This window comes from Alnus glutinosa, chromosome 12 (genome assembly GCF_958979055.1).
Source record: "Alnus glutinosa chromosome 12, dhAlnGlut1.1, whole genome shotgun sequence".
Lineage (NCBI taxonomy): Eukaryota > Viridiplantae > Streptophyta > Magnoliopsida > Fagales > Betulaceae > Alnus > Alnus glutinosa.
In genome coordinates, this window is record NC_084897.1 from 2133279 (window position 1) to 2149461 (window position 16183).

Genomic DNA, 16183 nt, shown 5'->3' on the forward strand with positions numbered 1-16183 from the left:
GTAAAGTGAGTGCCAACATGAATGCACAGCTGCTAACTGAATTTACTGTGGAAGAAGTTAGTTTTGCCCTGAAATAGATGCAGTCGATGAAAGCCCTCGAGCCAGATGAGTTCACGTCTGGTTTTTACCAACAAAATTGGGCAACAGTTGGAGAGGAGGTATGTATGGTTGTGCTTAGCTTTTTAAATTCTGGAATTTTTTATGAGAAGATCATTGCCACCAATATTGCCCTTTTTCCTAAAGTAAAGAAACCCACACATGTTTCGGAATTCCGGCCTATTAGTCTGTGCAATGTGATTTATATATAAGTTGATATCCAAAGTGCTTGCGAACAAGCTAAAATTGGTTCTCCCCCATGTCATCTTTGTGAATCAAAGTGTCTTTATCCCAAACAGGATAATCTCGGATAACATCCTGACAGCTTATGAGACATTACATTCTATGCAGACCAAATTATGGGGAAATGTGGGGTATATGGGAATCAAATTAGATATATCAAATCTATTATGATGCGGTGTGGTCTCAGATGATTAGTGTCCACTTTGCATCAAAGAAGCAAAAATTGTGCAACATAATTTTTGGAGCTACCCTTCGGCGCAAAATGTATGGGGCTGTGGTCCCAAAAAATTCCAAAAAAGTACGGATGGGGCTCATACTTTCATTAATTTATTTGAGGCATTTTATTAAGCGCTTTGATATTATGGAGTTAGAGCTTATGGTGGTTGTGGCTCGGAAAATTTGGTTCCGTAGAAATGGGGTCGTACATGGAGAGGCATTCCTTCATCATTAACAAGTGTTCTGAGAAGTAGCACTGTAGCCACGTCGCAATTTCATCACGTGGGTAATTTGCCACGTGGATTATTGCCACAGGGCAAATAAACCACGTGGCTAATTTATTAAAAAAAAAATCAATTTTTTAAGGATTTGAAAATTTAGCCAAGTGCTTTATTTTCCACGTCGCCAATTAGCCATGTGTCAAATAAACCACGTGGCTAATTACCATTAATTGTTGAAACACGTTGGAGGGAATTTTCCCTCCAACCCATTTCTAATTTCCCTCTCTTTATGCAAATTTCCCTCATCTTTATCTCTCTCTTTTTCTTTTTTGGTCAAAACACGTGTTCTCTTTTTTTTTTTTTTGTTCGAACACTGTACAATTCTCTCATTCTTTGTTCTTTTTTTTTTTTTCTCTGTGTTTAAGCTAGCTAATCTTTGTTTTTTTTTTTTTTTTAAGAAGACAGTGACTCACCCCCACCCGGCCGCACGACTCGATTGCCACCATCCAGAGAGGCTCGTTTTCGTTGTTAGTGACGGAGAAACTCGTTGTCGTTGTCTTGCCGAGGAGCTGGTACTTTTTTGGGTTGGATTTCATGGGGGAGGAAGGGGAAGGAAAAGTGGCAGTTGATGATGAGGAAAAGTGGCCGGTGCTTCTTCTTTTTTTGGTTGCTGGGGAAGGAAAATTCCGGGCCTTGAGCTCGCTGGTTCTCGACGAGGAGGTGGACGAAGGTCTAGTCCAAATCTCACCGACCCACGTCGGATCTCGACGATGAGTTGGACGAAGATCCGACGCGGATCTCGCCGGATAAGCCAGATCCCTCGCCGGAGATCCAAAGAAATATACGATATTGGGAAAAAAAAAAGAAAAAAAAGAAAAAAAAGAAAAAAAAAAAAAAGGAACATATATTTCTATTCTTTTTTAAAAAAATTATGATTTTAGCGATGTGGGAAAGGGGTAGGTGGCTAAAAGTGCCTATTTTCCCAAATGCAATTTTTTTTTAAAAAAATTTTAAAAAATAAAAATAAAAATTGCATTTAGCCACATGTTAGTGGCATGTGGCTAGAAGTGCCACATCGCTAAATAACCACATACTTATAATGCCACATCGCTAATTTTCATTTAGCGACAACCTGATTAGCGACGCGGGACGCATGTGGCTAATGCCACGTGGCGATCCGTTAGTGACGTGGATGACCCTCATCCACGTGGCTAACTGGATGTGGCTAAAAAATGTTTTTTTTTTTTTTTTTTTTGTAGTGGGCCTATCTCTTGATGACTTTCGAAGGGTGACTGATCCTGATTGGGGTGCTAGTAACTCTACCTCTATAGCCTCTCCATCATTATTATGACAGCCACCTCCCACAGGTAGGGGGTGTACAACAGGTTGCAGTTGCAGTTATTTGGTCATAACCGCAACCACAACCGGGGTACCCGGTTATTTCTATTTCAATAACTGCAACTGCAACCGCAACCAGTCTACCAGTTACGGTTTTTACCAACTGCCAGTTATCCAGTTATTAACCGGATAACTAGTTTTCATATAGTGGTGAATCTTTTCAATTTTTTTTTTAATCCAATATTAGGCCATTCAATATTCAATGCTAACTACTAAATAATAAATAATAAATAATAAATACTAATATCACCATTCATTCAATATAAATAAAATGATTACAAATAAGATCATGTCAGATGAGCTTAGCCTTTGTCTCTTTCCCAAGAGATTCTTACAATTTCATTAAGAATATGAGAATTCGTGATAGAAATTTGGCAAGTTATATACGGTGCTTCTTGATCCTTCGAATGGTTCCAAACTTGCATTTTGATCCATGGCCATGGGTGTTTAAGGAGACAATATAACTCATAATGAAGATTGAAGAGTGTTTCAAATAGCTCATGTGAAGATTGAAAATGTTTCAAATGGCTCATTTCAGGTCAACCTCCATCAATGCTACAAGCCAACTAACCTCTGTTAATTTTGTTACGAAGAAACAGATACTAACTAAAAAATCCTGGGCTATGCGCCCAAGTTACGTGTAGGGGTGGGCCGGATTTACATGTTTTCCACAACTCGCCCTGCAGTGAACGAGTTAGAAAATTGGGATCCGCAACCCGCATAATGAATGGTCAATCCGCTGGGCTTTGGGAAGCACGAATTGGGGGCAGGTTCTGAGGGTTCGAGTATTCTGTTTGTTGTTTTTATTTTTTTAAAACTTTCTGGGCCCAAAATAAGGTGGGCTGTGGCATATTTGAAATATATTCTATTTTATCACCCTAAAGGCCTAAACCATTCCACAGGAATGGTATGTGTCCACTGGTCCGTTCTCATCAATGCAAATTGTATATTGGTATATACAAACAAATAATATATATTATATATTGTAGTTCATTGCTATTGATACAAACCTAGCAATCATACAAGTAATATAAAATATATTGTAGTTCACTGCAGGCTGCATCAAGAATTAGAACAAATTTTAAATCAATAGCTAAGCATAATAATGAACACAAAAAACTAAAAGGTCCAACAAAAAACTTAGTTCAACACATAAAAGGTCCAGCAACAAAAAATAGCAACCCAATAATGCATAGCAACACCTTTAACTAATCATCTTCAAGCAAAATGTTGGCATTCTTTAAAGATATTTCTACAAAGGAGAATGAAAAAAAAAATGAATTACAATTACAATCAAAAATCAAATTGATAAATAGAGCAAGTTAATAGTTAAATAAATTAACTTGTGAATAATGTAAAGCTTACATGATTTGAGCCTATGACTTTTAGCATCATCAACTATCTTCGAATTATAACCATTGCCTCCAGTTATGGGTTTTGACCTTAACCAATTTTGTGAGCATATCAAGGCTTCGATTGTTGTTGGTGCCAACGAACTCCGAAAAGGGTCCAAAACACGACCTCCAGTGTTAAAAGTTGACTCTGAAGCAACTGTTGTAATGGAAATTGCTAAAATATCTCGTGCAATTTGGGCAATTACTGAGAATTTGGATGAGTTCACCTGCAACCAAGTCAAAATATCAAAATTAACATTCATTTTCTCTACATCCTCCATCAAATACCGATCTAGTTCCGATTTGCTTTCTACATCACTTTTAGAAACTCGATACTTATGAAACTTATTCATGAACTGAAATGAATGGTCACTACTCTCACTTTCATCTATTGTGGTTGATGAATCACTACTATGATGAACCCGGGAGGAACTCCCGCCATTGTTGTCATAATGATCATATAATTTGTCCATGTGGTACCTCAATTTTGTAATCATTCGAGTTGCTTGCTCAACACTGAGAACTTCTTTGAACCAATAATCTAATGAATCCAATTTGGTGCGTAGATCAAGTACAACCGCAACAAATAACATCAAGTTAACCCTATCAAGATCAAGATCAAGATCTCCCCAATATTTCTTGTACTTCATCTTCATCTTCTTCGCCATGACACTTAATACATAATCCCCACCCTCACTAAAAGCTTGTCAATGTGCTTGGATATCACAAATCTCTTGAAAGTACATATTAGATGTCACATACAAAGAACCCGAAAGTCGCATGGTTACATCATAAAAAAGTTTTAAAAACTTGAGAAAAACCCTAACATTTTCCCAATCCTCAAAAGTAGGAGGTCCCAAACCCCTTCTCCCTTGCCCTCCCTCAAGTAACGCAGAAATAAAGTATCCATCTTCTTCTTCCATTAGATGTAAAGCATTTTGACATTTTTCAGCGGCTTCTAACATCTTATATGTGGAGTTCCATATAGTTGGAACATCAAGACACAACAAACCCTTAAACTAAATTTTTTTCGTCTCCATATAAGCCTTAAATTTCTCAAATCTTGAAGGTGAAGACTTCACATATTTCACCGCATTTTGAACCTTCACAATAGAGTCACTAACCTCTTTTAAACCATCGGTGACAACAAGATTTAGTATGTGTGCACAACACCTCATATGCATAAACTCATTATCTAATATCGCGCCCACCTTATCTCTGCTTTTCCTCTTCAAGTACTCAATAGCAATATCATTGGCACTAGCATTGTTAATCGTGACAGTAAAAATGCTACTAATACCCCATTCAAGCATACAAGACTCTATCTTTTTTCCAATAGTCTCTCCTCTGTGATTAGGAATTAAAGAAAAATTTATAATTATTTTGTGTAAATTCCAATCATTATCAATCAAATGACAAGTTATACACATATAATTAAGGTTTTGAACTGAAGTCCAAGTATTAGTGGTAAGACAAACCCGAGCACCAGTTGTCAAGAACATTGCCCTAAGGTTTTCCTTCTCAGATATAAAGATCTCCATACAGTTCTTCATCACAGTGTAATCGGAAGGAATTTTAAACTTTGACTCAACTGTCTTCATGAAATCGTGAAACCTTTCACCCTCCACAAGCTTAAAAGACAACTCATCCACAATTATCATCTTAGCCAATGCCTCCATTATTTTCTGAACATTGTATCTCGCAATGACAAGATTACCAACAGATCATTCTCCCACTTGTCCTTCCTTCTTAGCATCAAAACTCAACGTTGACTATGACTTATCTAATTTGCCAAACCTACCGGGACATTTCTTGCAACTATTCCTCAAATGTGATAACATGGATGATGTGCCTAGCCTTTTGGGGTGACAACTAAACAATTTGCTACAATAGTTGTATTTTGATTTAGGATCTTCGGGAGCACCCCCCTCTACATTGGTAAAATGTTTCTATACAATTGATTTCTGCACATTTGTTTTAGGTTTTTGTGGGAGAGCTTCAACGGAATTAGAATTCTGAGTACTAACATTACTAACACATTCAACATTCTCAGTATTAATGGGAGGCACAATGCTATCTAAAAAACTAAGAGTAGGACTAGATGAAGCCGAAGCACCAGAAATAAAACCAATATTCTTAGCACCACTATTTGCATTATCATCCATGAATCTACAATTAGTTTTTTTTAAAAAAAATATCAACAATTTATAAAATATTGAACTTTATTTATATATATATATAAAAAGATTCATAACAAATACATATACAATACAGATAATTCGCATATAACCCAACCAACAGATCATTACATATACAATTAAACTTAGGATTCACATAAGGATTCATAACAAAACTTGATACAATCCATATATATATTGTTATATATGGATTGATAGGTAGCAAAATACATATATAAATAAATATAGAATGACAGACTAGCACGGTGACAGTATAATAAAGCCATCCCACAATTATACATGATCCCTCATATCGTGAAACTACAAGTTGAAGTCGGTGACAATCAATGTTACATAGAGCCTAAGCAAAACAAGAGGGGAAAACAGAGCATAAGCCAGTAAGAATCAATGTTACATAGAGCATAAGCCATTGAGAATCATTGAAAAGAGCTCAAGAACATGTGCAAACTTCTGTAAAGGTGAATGCATGCAGAAACTATTCATCCTAGTATGTCATTAATTACAACATCTACTAATCAATGTTTCTGCACTCACTGCATCAATGCCATCAAAACATTCAGAACATAACAGAACATGCACAGATAGCTCGATTATCGATACACTATATTTTTTTTCCATGCAAACAAAATATACACGGATTAAAATAAAAAAACCACATTAAGATGAGATCAGATTTTGTTACCCGTTGAGACTCCGAGACTGAAAGACTGGGGTTGAATTTGGGCAAAATCAACTGAAATATATAAAAGAATTATTGTTAGAAACATCGAACATGCTTTGTTAGACCTAGTGAAAGGCAGAATACTCTGATTTGAAGACTATAAGATAATTTTGTTTTGAATAATATTAAATAGAAACATCAAACATGCTTTGGCCGTAAATGAGTAACAAAGTAAGTGTTTGAAGACCAGAATAAAAATATGATTTGACCGTATAGTAACCTTCACAAGTCACAACCATTAGATTAACTTTCAAAATCATTAGATTCACGAGTCCACGACCACTATTCAGTAGAGAATAAGCAAATATAGTTTGAAAAGGAGTCGTTTTTTAGAGAGAGAGAGAGAGAGAGAGAGAGAGATTGAACTACCTATACCAACGGCCGGCGGTAAAAGTTGAAGAGTTAAGATTTCTTCAGCACAGAGGAGTTAAGGCACAAATTGTGTGGAAGATGAGTGATGGCCAACGATCAAAGCTTTAAAGAGTGAAGGTTGTGAAGCACCCATTAGATTTCAAACCCTAAACCCGTATAAGAAATCAAATAATTGGCTAGAATAGGAAAGAATTAGAGAATCTTAGGGTTTTTTTGGGGGAAAATCTAGTTTGAGGATGGATGGGGATGCGCCGACTCTTGTTTGAGGGTTTCATGAGAAAGCTTTTGTTGTGAGTCTTGGGTTTTTTGGGGGGGAAATCTGATGGTATGAGACAGTGAAGGGAATGCGGGGCAAAGCGGGTCTGCGGTTGGGAAAAAAATTAATACCGCAACCCGCCCCAAAATACACGGATTTCCACATGCAGGGTTCGAGAGTTTCAACCGCATGCTTTATATTCGTTCTTCACAGGTCGGGGCAGTGCAAACCGGGTTGGTTTCACGGGTATGGGTGGGTTCTGCCCACCCCTAATTACGTGATGAATTCATTGTGTCTAAGTTACAGATACTAATTAAAATACTGATATATGAAGTAACACACACACACACACACATATATATATATGGTCGGTTTCACGGGTATGGGTGGGTTCTGCCCACCCCTAATTACGTGATGAATTCATTGTGTCCAAGTTATAGATACTGACTAAAATACTAACGCGTGAAGTAACATATATACATATAAATAACCGGTAACCGCAACTGGGTACCCAGTTATCTAGTTGCGGTTATTCCAGTTAGCGGTTATCGGTTATTTTCGATTAATAACCGTCTCGCTTGAACACCCCTACCTACAGGTTTGTATAAAGTAAATTGAGATGCAACAGTGAATAACAAGAATGGGCGCATTGGTTTTGGATTTGTTGTACAAGACTATGAGGGTGTCATTGTAGCGGCACGAAAACCACAAAGAATATTATGGTTGTTCATGTGGTTGCTAAAGCATTGGTAGCTTTTCATGCTGTGGAGTTATGCAAGGAGATATGCTTTATGGATATCATTTAGGAAGGGGATACTCTACAGATTATAAATGCAATTAAAGCAATAGGAAACAACTGGAGCACGTTTGGACACATCATGGATGGCATCAAAGCTAGCTTGAGCCAGTTGAGATCTTAGAGAATTGAACATGTGGAACAGGATGTGAATCTAGCCGCTCATACCATAGCCAAAGATGTTATTTTATGTGTCATAGATAGAGTTTGGATTGAAGAAATCTCAATTTGTATCTGTGGTATTATTTATAAGGAGCTATATGCCCCTAGGTGATTGAAATTTATCCAATAAATATTGATTTTATATATTTATATATACTTTATCTAACTTTAGACGATGCAAAAAATTCTAGTTCCAACCTTGATGGCTGGAGTTCTATTAAAAATAAATTTTAATCAAACAACTGGTGCAAATTAAGTTGATCATTAATTAGCCGAGCATATATATGGTCTATAGTTTTTCTTTTTCTTTTTACTAAAAATGCTACATAGTACATACTTTAAAGCTGTAATGTAGAAGGCAGGGTTCATGGCACATTTGTAATTATTCATGGCACTTTAAATTATAAATGTGCGATGGGGCAGCACTTTTTCGGAATGAATTCCGGAAAAAATGCTACTTCGTAGCATCACTCTCAGGGAAGAATGGTAGTGCTATTACATATTTAAATTTCTAATTTTCAATTCTTTTTTTTCTTCTTCTTCTTTTTGGGTCGTCCTAGGTGTTTCAAACTTTCAATAATGGAAATTGTAAATTCTCAAATTACACAATTTAGACCATTTTTAGGCATCGAAAACGTTTGAAAAATGCACCTATTAAAAATGTGTCATGTTATCGAAATAGCTAAAAAGAATTTCTCTTCCAAAAAGGCCTCATTTTCACTTTTGCAGAGACTTTTTCATAAAATTAAACAATAGTTTTTTACTCAAATTTTTTTTATAATATAGAGAGTAAGAACCTGATGAAAATAAACTCAGTTCACAATTGTAATATGCGACATTTTTCATACGTTTCAACTCCTAAAAACAGCCAAAATTATGTAATTCAAAAATCTACAGTTAAAAAATAATAATAACCGTAGCGGATGCTAATCCTTTAATAACAAACTTTTTTTTAAAAAAAATCTTTTTATCTCCAATTGTAAGACTCGGAGAGTCAAAACAGCCCACTTCCACCGCATTAAACGCAAAATCAACCGCCCAAATTCAAATACCTCATAATTAACCATCAACTTCCCTCTCTTAGAGCACTCCTAGTAGCCTCACCAAAATAGTTTTTATCGAAATAGCTAAAAAGAATTTCTCTTCCAAAAAGGCCTCATTTTCACTTTTGCAGAGACTTTTTCATAAAATTAAACAATAGTTTTTTACTCAAATTTTTTTTATAATATAGAAAGTAAGAACCTGATGAAAATAAACTCAGTTCACAATTGTAATATGCGACATTTTTAATATGTGACATTTTTCATACGTTTCAACTCCTAAAAACAGCCAAAATTATGTAATTCAAAAATCTACAGTTAAAAAATAATAATAACCGTAGCGGATGCTAATCCTTTAATAACAAACTTTTTTTAAAAAAAAATCTTTTTATCTCCAATTGTAAGACTCGGAGAGTCAAAACAGCCCACTTCCACCGCATTAAACGCAAAATCAACCGCCCAAATTCAAATACCTCATAATTAACCATCAACTTCCCTCTCTTAGAGCACTCCTAGTAGCCTCACCAAAATAGTTTTTTAGTTATTTTGGTGAGCCAATTTGATAAAAACATGAAAAAATCATTCCCAGCAGTCTCACCACTTTAACCAAAAAGTTTTGATGAGAGAAATTACTCACCAATTCTGATGAGTAATATTCACTCACCAACTCTCTCACCAATTTTGTTTCTCCTTTCTCTCTTACATGATCAGCACACTTTTTTTTTTTTTTTTTTTTTTCCTTTTTTCTCTCATTTTCTTCTCCCATCTCTCATCTTTCTCACACAATAATATCATTATTTCATGAACATGAAGGTTTCTTTATCCCTACATAAACTTTGTGGTTCTTTTCATAAAAAATAAAAATAAATAAAAATCTTTTTTTTTTTTTCTTCTTTCTTTCTTTCTTTCTTGAATTTAGTTGAGAAGCAAATCAAAACTTCTGTGAATTTCTTAGCAATGATCTAATCTCAAGATGAAGGTGTATGATAGCTTGTTGTATAAAAAGATTAAATAGAAAAAGAATAAAGAAATCTGAAAAAAAAAAATATTATTTAAATGAAATAATGATAGTGAATAGTTAAAATGGTGAGGCTGCTGGGAGAATTTTAAAAAACTGGCTCACCAAAATAGAGAAAAGTGGTTTTTAACTACCTTGGTGAGTAAAATTTGGTGATGCTACTAGGAATGCTCTTAACACACACACACAGTCTCCCTCTCTTCCAAGAAACTCTCCCCAGAGTCTCTCAGAAATGGCAAAAGCAATTGCAAGGACAAAACCCTCTATCCTCCTTATTTTGAGGTCCTCCAATTTTCCCTTTCTTTATTTATTTTTTTTTTCCTTTCTAAACCATCATTTTTTTCGCATGCTTTTTCCTTTTTCTGCATAATTTTTATTTTATTTTTTTTTGGGTTGTTTGGCAGATGATAAGCGAGGCCATATTATTGGAAAATGAGATTTGGAATAGAGAAAATCTGATTCTCATTCAATACGTGAATAATGATACGGAGTGTTCTGTTTATATACAAGCTGAATATGAACTAGAAGCTAACTAAACTAACTATACAAGTTAACTAACAAACTAATTCAGTTCAGACTAAGTCAAACTCTCGCACACTATATTAGTTGGAATTTGCACATGTGCAGCTTGCTGAATATATGAATATTCAATACTCCCCCTCAAGATGAGGAGTAAATATTATGAAGACTCATCTTGGATACTAAAGTAAAGAACAGGGAATAACCAAGAGCCTTAGTAAATAAGTCAGCCAACTGATGTGTAGAAGATACATGAAAAGTACGAATGATACCCAGCTGCAATTTCTCACGAACAATATGACAATCAATGTCAATGTGTTTCGTACGTTCATGGAAGACAGGATTGGCAGCAATGTGTAATGCAGCCTTGCTGTCACAATATAGTAAAACCACTTGAAGAGGAACAAGAAGATCCTGCAAGAGAAAACGTAACCAGACAATCTCACAACAAGTAGAGGCCATAGCTCTATATTCTGCCTCAGCTGATGATCTGGAGACAGTGGATTGCTTCTTAGATTTCCAAGAGATCAAAGAATTGTCAAGAAAAATGCAGAAACCCGTGACTGATCGGCGAGTGTCAACACATCCAGCCCAATCAGAATTACAAAAAGCCTTGAGTTGAAGGAAAGAATGTGCTGAAAAGAATAAGCCTTCTCCTGGAGAAGCTTTGATATAACGAAGAACTCGATGAGCTGCATCCAAGTGACTAGATCGAGGTTGATCCATAAACTAACTGAGGACCTGAATAGCATATGATATATTAGGTCTGGTAATTGTAAGATTCAAAAGCCGGCCCACAAGTCTTCTATAAGAAGAAGGATCATCTAAGAGAGAACCGGAAGTTGTAGACAATTTAGCATTTGGTTCCATGGGGAACTTAGCTGGTTTAGAGGCAAGAAAACCAGTATCTTCAAGGATTTCCAAAGCGTATTTACGCTGAGTAAGAGAAATTCCAGCTTTGCTCCGAGCAATCTCCAAGCCAAGAAAGAATTTTAAAGGACCAAGATCCTTCAACTTAAATCTATCATTAAGGACAGAAATAAGCTGAGAAACAACAACTTCATCATTACTAGCAAGCACTATATCATCAACATAGACGAGTAATGCAATAAAAGAAGAATCTTGATGCCGAGTGAACAAGGTATAATCAGCCTTTGATTGAATGAACTTGAGATCAAGTAAAGTAGAAGAAAACTTAGCAAACCACTGCCTGGAGGCTTGCTTAAGACCAAATAATGATTTGTTCAGCCTGCAGACCTTTGACTCCCCCTTGCTACCAAAACCGGGAGGCATGGTCATGTAGACCTCTTCATGAAGATCACCATGAAGGAACGCATTGTTCACATCAAGCTGATGAAGATGCCAATGTCGAGGTGAAGCAACAACAAGAAGTGTATTCACTGTTGTAAGTTTGGCAACCGGTGAAAAAGTCTCATAATAATCGAGACCCTCACATTGAGTGTAGCCCTTAGCAACTAACCGGGCTTTGTATCTCTCAATGGTACCATCCGACTTGAGTTTAACTTTGTAAACCCATTTACACCCAATAGCCTTCTTGGAGGATGGAAGATCAACAATGGTCCAAGTATTGTTCAACTCAAGAGCTTGGATCTCATTGAACATAGCTTCACGCCATTCAGCAAGCTGAACAGCTTGATGGTAGTATTTCGGCTCCACAATTGAAGAAACAGAAAGACTAGATTGTTTGTGATTAGAAGAAAGCTTATTGTAAGAAATAAAAGAAGAAATATCATAAGGAATACCTGAAGATGAAGATGACTGTGAAGGAGAACCAGAGGAAGCAGCAAGATGGCAATGGTAATCTTGCAAGTAACCAGGTTTACTTTTAAGTCTAGAAGATTTCCGTGGAAGAATTTCAGAAGAATCAGAAGATGGTAAAGAACCAGATACAACATCAGAAGAAGGTAAAGAATCAGAAGGAACAAGAGAAGATGCAGGCGACGGAGCACATGTATAAGACACAACATCAGAAAATGGTAAAGGAAAAACAGGATTGTGTATGGAAGACTCAGTATTATGAACAACAAAAGAAGAAAGAGCAAAAGGAAAAATTGTTTCATGAAACTGAACAATATTTCTAGAGACAACAAGTTTTAGAAAGAAGATCATAGAGTTTGTAACCCTTAATACCAGCAGGGCATCCAAGAAAGACACACGGTGTAGCTCTAGCATCAAATTTGTGTCTGTTTCGAGTGAGTGTGTTAGCATAACAAAGACATCCAAAAACTCTTAAATGAGAATATGAAGGTTGAACAGAAAAAAAGACTTCAAAAGGAGATTTGTTATGGAGAACCGGAGTTGGAATTCAGTTGATTAAGTGAACAGCAGTGAGAACACAATCACTCCAAAAATGTAAAGGAAGTTGAGATTGAAATCTAAGGGACCGAGCCACATTAAGAATATGTTGATGTTTTCTTTCAACCACAGAGTTTTGTTGTGGTATCTCAACACAACTAAGTTGATGAAAAGTACCATGGGAAGCATAAAAGTTAGGCATAATAAATTCAATGCCATTATCAGGTCGGATGGATTTAATTTTGGTATGAAATTGAGTTTCAACCATAGCCAAAAATTGTTGAATGTGATTTCGGGTTTGAGATTTGTGTTGCATGAGATGAATCCAAGTGAAGCAAGAATGATCATCAACTATAGTGAGGAAATAACGAGCACCAGAAATAGATTGAATGGAGAAAGGACCTCAAATATCACAGTGAATTAAGTCAAACAAATTTTGAGAAATAGTATCACTATGAGAAAAAGGAAGCCGATGTTGTTTGGCCAAAGGGAAAACTGTACAAGTTTTATTTGATTCATGAGTGAAATGAGGAATTACATGAGAAAGTATCTTAAGTGGTGCATCAGACAAGTGGCCTAACCTGTAGTGCCACAAACTATTATCTACAGAATGATCAAGTGCACTAAAAGATACAGAATTATTGGACAAAATAGAATTTGACAAAGTATGTACATTGAAATGTGAAGTATGTACAGCAGAATGAAACAAGTAAGACTTATTCAAATTTGGTACTTGCAGCAAATAGTACAAGCTGTCTTCCTCCTTACCCACTCCAATCGTCATCCATCTAGTAAGGTGCTGAATGAAACAAAATTAAGATAGAAAAATGAGGCAACAATGCACCATTTTAATCAATTTGCTAACAGAAATAAGATTGAAAGAAAAAGAAGGAATACAAAGAACATTAGTTAGAACAAAAGACTCCGAAATTCTAACTGTTCCAATATGAGTAACCAATGCAAACTGACCATTAAGAAGTCGAACTTTCTGTGAAATAGTAGCAGTTATAGTGGTAAACAAAGAAACAGTACAGATCATATGATCTGTAGTTCCAGCATCAATGATCCAAGGAGCATGAATAGAATTTGTAAAAGATGTTTTTTGATTTAAAGAAGATGATGAAGCAAAAACATAATGCTTAATATCTAAGGGAGCATGGGAGAAAATAGAAAAACTACCTGCCATGTGAGAGATCAGTTGCTCTTGAGGAGAAGACACTTGATTCACTGCTGCACCTTGCGAAGAAGAAGCCTCCAAAGAAGAAGTTTTGAACATATTCATGAGCTGTTGACATTGCTCATAGGTGATCGGTAACTGAGGCATTGTGGGAGAATCAGTTTCAGAAGAAACCTGATTTGCTGCAGAAGAGGCATTCTTGCCTTTGGTAAACTTATAGCCAGGTGGGAATCCATAAAGCCTATAACATTTCTCCATGGTATGTCCTGTAATGCCACAATGAGAACAAACAGGACGATCTTTGCCTTTTGAATAGAATTTGCCACGAGGCTGAGTAGGCTGAGTGGAAGGTGCAACTTTGGTGAGTAAAGCAGTAGTGTTTTGGTTAAACGAACTACTAGAAATTGAAAGACCACGTTGTCTTTCTTCTTGAAGAACAAGTGCAAACACTTTGTTCATTTGAGGCAATGGGTCAAGCAATAGAATTTGACCTCGAACATGCGAGTAGCTTTCATTCAAGCCTATAAGAAACTGATACACATACTGTCTTTGTTGCTTGGCTTGTAAAGCCTTCACAGCACCACAAGTATAACAAGGCAATGGTTCTTGATGTTCGAGTTCATCCCATAAACCCTTCAAAGTAGTGTAATATGTACTCACCGAATCATTCTCTTGAGAAAGAGAAGACATCTTCTGCTGCAACTGGAAGACTCTCGGACCATTGAGATGAGAAAAACGATCTTGAAGATCTTTCCACATATCTGCTGCAGAATCGATGTATATGATGCTAGCTGCAATTTCTTTCAAAACATAATTGATTAGCCAGGAAAGCACCATATTGTTGCATCGGCACCATGAAAAACTCAGTGGATCGAATTCAGGAACTTCTGGTTTAGACAAAGTACCAGTGACGAACCCTAATTTGTTCTTCGTTGTTAACGCCATGACCATAGCTCGTCTCCATGAGCTATAATTGTCGTCGGTCAATGGTTGCGAAACTAATACTGTGCCAAGACTGTCGTCGTGATGGAGAAAAAATGGATTAGTATAATCCATTTCTGAAAGTGAAGAATGATCATTTGAAGCAGACGTCGCCATTGAAAAAGCTTGCAAAATGAGGAGAATGAGAAAGAAAGGAGAATGAGAAAGGAAGAGAAAGATGATGCGGAATTTTTAGAAAAAGAGCTCTGATACCATATTGGAAAATGAGATTCGGAATAGAGAAAATCTGATTCTCATTCAATACGTGAATAATGATACAGAGTGTTCTGTTTATATACAAGCTGAATATGAACTAGAAGCTAACTAAACTAACCGATACAAGTTAACTAACAAACTAATTCAGTTCAGACTAAGTCAAACTCTTGCACACTACATTAGCTGGAATTTACACACGTGCAGCTTGCTGAATATATGAATATTCAATACATATTGACGCTGAAAGACCGGACAGGCTCGAGCCAGCAAGCGATAGCGAAGTTCGTAGAGAAGAAGCACAAGAAAGTGTTGCCATCAAAGTTCAAGAAAGTCTTATCGGTGCAGTTGAAGAAGTTTGTCAAGTCCGAGAGGCTTGTGAAAGTCAAGAACTCCTTCAAGGTCTCCTCGACCGAGAACCTGAAGTACTTGGGCGCCAAAGTCATGACACAGAAAACGAAGAAGAAGGCTGTGCCCAAGAAGATTGCAGAGAAGCGGGCGAAGACGAAGAGGCTCAGTCAGGTTGAGACCCCGGAGAAGAACCCCTTGACGCCGATGAAGAGGAAGGGTTCAAAGCCGGCCAATAGGTTCATCGAGGCCCTCCAAGAAGGGAAGGCTAGGAAGTAGGAAGTGATTTGCAAGTAGTAGTAGTTGTTGTGTAGCATGAACTAGAAGTTGTTGTAGCATTAGCTACTTAATTAGGGTTGAAAATGTAGTACTTTTTTAAAAAAATATTTAATGTTGTTGCTTACTAGATAATAATAATTATAAAAAAAAGTGTTATGATATTATCAGAACATATTCACTATGTGACCATATATATATATATATACTATTTTATAAAAT

The 16183-nt window shown here is 36.3% G+C and overlaps 1 pseudogene; it reads left to right on the forward strand.

Moving 5' to 3' along the window:
- The first annotated feature begins 5272 nt into the window (after nt 1-5272).
- LOC133851491 (histone H1-like) lies at nt 5273-15971 on the forward strand (annotated as a pseudogene).
- Nucleotides 15972-16183: the final 212 nt, after the last annotated feature.